The following is a 5,223-nucleotide window of genomic DNA, read 5'->3' as shown; positions in this document are numbered from 1 at the left end:
ATCGATATTTTTAGTAGCCATCTTATAACCTACGAATTATAAGATTAAAGCCGCATTAAAAAGTTCTTTACTTTCATACAAAAACAGGGTATGCGTTCCAGCATTTTCAAAAACCTTGCACACTGAAAAAAGTAATAAAAACTCTCAAAAAGACAAAACCGCTACATCGAAAAAGTGGCTTGAAAAACCGCATAAATTCAAATCCGCATAAAAAGGGACCTATGTGTATATTACTTTTCATAACAATTCAAGTCTATTACATGCGCCCCACGCTTTTCATTTTCAATCTCATAAATTGATTATAATAACTTTTGCTAAAATTTCAAAATCAAAAGATATCAAAACAAATTATATTCATTTATAAAAGCTTGGTATATTAAAAGGTTTTTTTTTTTCTATTTTTAGGTGTGTGTCTATAAAATTTTGCATTAGATATTAAAAAAGTTTAACTTGCAGTGAAAAGAGAACAGAAGACTATTGCGCAAAATACACCACACAAATTTTTGCGTAAATACAAATTATTACAAATAAGATTCTTCTTCGATTCCTATTGGTATTTGCGCAAATATTTGTGTGGTTTATTTTGTGCGTATGCAAGCAAACTGTTTTGTGCTCACGTTTAGTATGTGCATCCATACGAGCACCAATTAATTTCACTTAAAGAAATGGCTTGTCATCCATTTCCGCTGTAGCATATGTAGTGCATATTTTTAGGCGCAATATTTAGCTACTTACGGCAAGGCCTACCGACGAGGTTGATAATCTATAATTATAGCTAAAAATGGTGTCTGGACATGCAAATTGATAAAAACGTTGTAATAAAAAGAGAGTTCTGTTTATATAAAAAAAAATTTTAAATCATACTGCGTGCGGTTAAGTAAAATATGAGTTTCCAACAAAAGGTGTTAAAATTAAGTTTTAACCCGTACATATTTCTGGATAGAGTCGGCACCTATCTAAAAAATTAAAATGAGTGCGATATATCGTCGCTACCATGTCAAACTACCGAATGTGCAAAAATGCATATTGCATCATTTCACTTAACTTACATAATTACGTCATCATGTTAGTCCAAAGCTTATGCGTACACCTTTCGTGTGATACCTATACTGTGGTATTAAATAAGCTTAAGTTTTGAATAATAATTGTTCTATTTTTTAGAAAGGTGGCTTTTAGTTTAGGTGAAGAAAGTTAAATATTTTATTAACCTTTAAATAATTTTAAATTTTCAAATATCTGCCCTAAAATTGTTTACCACGAACCTAAGAAAACATCAAGCAGAATGCACAAAAGAATTAACCACATCCATTGAGCGTTGGTGCGTGATGTGGTTATGAAACCATAAAATAACTAATTTTTGTAGAGTGGCTCAATAAAAAACTCGGACATACATAACATGCAACTTCAAGTTCAAAATTTTCGTAAGCAATGCAAGTTAAATATTTTAATTTTTTTATTTTTCTATTGGGTATTCAAATAGGATTTTAAAAATAACAATGATAATTTACAAATCCATTACCTCCTTGATATAAAAAAAAAGTTAACATACAGCATGCTTAAAATTGGTGTCAAAAAGGAAGTCGGACATCTGGCAATATTACAGTTGTTTGACAATTTTAAAAAGGCAATCCCACAATGAATTTGCTTTCGGTAAAAAGGTACCAAACGTAATAACTTAAAATAAAATATCAGTCGTGTTTTTTTGAATAAAAGTCCAAAATTAACTATGGGTAGACGGCGTGGACAAAGCTCAATCGAAGTAAGAAAATTAATCATGAAAAGGGTAAAACCGTTCGGGAAATCGCAGACGTAGTGGATAGACTTCGTTCGATTGTACACGACGCACAGTGGCTCGGATCGCAAATCTAGCTGGACGAAACTATTTAAACAAATACTCGTTGATGGATCTTTACACCACTTCTTACCTAGGGGATTTTTGGGTCGCTGATTACAAATCTGAAGTCACTTATCAAAAATTCAAAATGGCTTATCCAATATGGCGGACGAAAATAAAAAAAATCGGTAGATTTCTATGAAACTGGGTATCTGGGGGTTTTCTGGGTCGCTAATTACATATCTAAAGTCATTTATCAAAAATTCAAAATGGCGGATCCAATATGGCGGACGAAAATTTAAAAAAATCGGTAGATTTCTATGTAACTGGGTATCGGGGGGTTTTCTGGGTTGCTGATTACGAATCTAAAGTCATTTACTTAATTTACTTCGGAACGAGCATTTTCATCAGATATTTCTTTCAATTTACTAATCACATAATCACGGACACCTTGTTGTCTTTTAGAAGTTTCAGCAACACTTCTCCAAATGTCAAACAACTCACTTCTTAAGATTTTATTTACCATGACTAAAATTTAAGATCACAGCAAGAAAGACAAATAAATTTTAGAAAAAATTTTATAACAGCGCTTAAAGATTTGCATGCCTGTTGTATAATTTTTTAATTTCAGAAAGGAGAAAATTCGCGAGTTACTATTTTTTTTTTAACTCTTACATAACCAAAGTTTTTATAACTCCAAGTATTTTTCTGTTTTAACATACAACCCCTACCCCCCTCACTTAGACTTGGTTATCGAACTTACCCTCTGCATTTGCGAAGGTGTAAAGAATAATATGCAAGTGGTTTTATAACGGCCTTCGGCGGCCTTTACTTTTCCTACTCTTTAATTTATTTTTTTAATTAATCAAAACGACGATTTTTCAGAATAAATTTGCTTATACCAATGTGGACATAAATTGCGTTATGACCTCTGAATCTATAGCGAAATAAGTGTAATTTTTTGTTTATAAAGTCAATTTGCAGTTATACAAATATCTGTGAGTGCAATTAGCAATCATTTAAGTTAAATTTCAGCTTTTAAAATAGAGTTCTCAAATAGGCGGCGTTGACTTACCTTTTTTTGTTTGTTTTCATATGTTAATGCTTTAATAAATGCAATTTCTATTTGAATGTATTGCCAGGAATGTATTCCAAGTACCATTAAGTATTTTAAAAACAAAAAAAATGTTGACTTTCGTCCAGCTAGATCTGCTATCCGAACCACTGTGCGACGTGGTAAAACGTTTCAAAGAAACAAAATGCGTGGAAAAAAGGAGAAATCGGGACGACCAAAACTGGATGCAGATGAACGGTGGATAGTGCAACAAATTAAGAAAAATCCAAATTTAAGCGCTCCTAAACTCTTAACAGAAGTCGCCCAACACCTTAATATCAACTGCAACGAATAGTATTGCGAAAGAATAATTATAATGGAAGAGTTGCATGGAAGAAACCTTTCATCAAAAGAGGTTAACCGACAGAAGAGAATAAAACTTGCAAAGCGTCATGGGGATAAGGATTTCGAGTTCTATAGGGCCGTTTTATTTTCAGATGAAAGCAAGTTCAACAGTTTTAGGTCAGATGGACAATCATATGAGTGGAGAAGACCTAATGAAGAGTTGCTGGAAAAAAAAAGTACGCCCGACAGTTAAACACGGGGGCTGGTCGGTAATGGTATGGGGTTGTATGTTCGCTGCTGGTACTGGAAATTTGTGCTTCATTAACGGCAATATGGACCACAAACAATACCTAACAATTGTGAAAGAAAATTTGGTCCAAAGTTCTGAAAAGTTGGGAATTAAAGACAACTTCCAGTACTATTAAGACAACGATCCCAAGCATGAGGCCCTTGATGCCCGTCTATGGCTTATTACAACTGTCCTAAAGTGCTTGAAACACCTCCACAATCTCCAGACATTAATATAATTGAACATCTGTAGGCTCATTTGGAAAACCAACTGAAAAAGCATGTTATTAGAAACAAGAAAGACCTAGAAGATGTTATTAAAGAAGAGTGGGAGAAAATAGATCCTTTAACATGCAAGAAGCTGGTCGAATCTATGCCAAGAAGACTGAATGCTGTCAGAAAAAATAAAGGCTTGTCGACTAAATATTAACTTATTTTTTTCTTTCTGAAATAATATTTGCCAAACTCTACTTAATATAAATGTCCGAGTTATTTTTTGTCATGTATTATGTTAAGTTTTTATGTTTGCATTTTCTTTATACGTATGAGTTGCAGTTTGTTTATGTTTTGATTTGAAATTATATCACTTGGGTGGCCGAGTTCTTTATTGAGCCACTGTATATAACAGATGGGATTATCGGTTATTAAAACACACTTAGTAAAATTTTTAAGTTAAATAAGCATTATAGTGTTATTTTTTGAAGACTTCTGAAGAGAAATTGTCTTATTTGATCAAAAAATATTTATTTTTAACGATTTTATAGCAATTCTACCAAAACATGTATTTTCCCCATTGAAACTTCAAAGCCCCGGCGGCAATGTTGGGCCACCCTAATGTACATACTTCTTTTTTATTCCTTAAACGATTTTAATAAATACATACAAATATAAGTATATTTAGACATATTTAAAAAAGGAACCCAAACGGAATTTAATTTGAGCTAAAGGCTCAAACAAGAAAACAAAAAAAAAATTTGTAAACATAAAAACTTAAGCCCTGTTTCCAGCTCTCCAAAAAAACAAAAAATTCATATAAAATGTCGCACAAGAAATGAAAAAGAAACTTTCTTTAATAATAATAATAATCCCAACGGTTTTACCCTCCTTTCACGCCCATCCGCTCGAGGGGCGCAGTCCGCATGACGTACGGAACCATTATTTAAATTTTTGCGCCGAAAGGCAGGAGTTTGTTAAGTTTCGAGGTCTAAAACTGTTCAGCTACAGAACTAAATTTATCAGCTGATTTTTTGTCTATATGTTAGTAATTCATTTATTGAGAGGATAGTGTCGCTTTCTTAATGCTTTTACCAAAACTTCTTAAACCAGTTTGCAGTTCTCAAGAAAAAATGCTCGTATTTTTATTTCTTCAAGAAAATTCACTGTGAAAGCAAAGTGCTTTTCCAAGCAACAGAAATAATGAAAAATATTTCTTGTGATTTTTCTTGAAAGCTGGATTCTAAGCTTTGCCCCCAAATTCATAAAAAATAAAGCAACAAATCGAAAATTTTTATGAAACTGTCATTTTATAAAGCTCTTCAAACCTATTTTATTTTTTATGAATAAGGCCATTAATTTGTTGATATATTCAAACTGTATAATAGATAAAAATATTACCCTTTTCCATAATGAAAAAAAGAAAATCAAACTAGATACCCATCGATATTTTTAGTAGCCATCTTATAACCTACGAATTATAAGATTA

At 32.2% G+C, this 5,223-nt stretch overlaps 1 long non-coding RNA gene across 1 annotated transcript in view; it reads right to left on the bottom strand.

Annotated features, from left to right (window-relative positions):
• LOC118749515 overlaps positions 1-1,920 on the bottom strand; it is a 16,901-nt gene extending 14,981 nt beyond the window's left edge. The window contains exon 1 of the long non-coding RNA XR_004994234.1: positions 1,209-1,920. This is a non-coding gene — a long non-coding RNA (uncharacterized LOC118749515). The remainder of the gene's footprint in view (positions 1-1,208) is intronic.
• Positions 1,921-5,223: the final 3,303 nt, after the last annotated feature.

The sequence above is a fragment of the Rhagoletis pomonella genome, unplaced genomic scaffold (genome assembly GCF_013731165.1).
Source record: "Rhagoletis pomonella isolate Grant_MI unplaced genomic scaffold, Rhpom_1.0 Rhpom_scaffold_00017, whole genome shotgun sequence".
In the NCBI taxonomy this organism is placed as follows: Eukaryota; Metazoa; Arthropoda; class Insecta; order Diptera; family Tephritidae; genus Rhagoletis; species Rhagoletis pomonella.
Note: the sequence above shows the minus strand (reverse complement) of the source record. Positions and strands in the feature narration are given on the sequence as shown.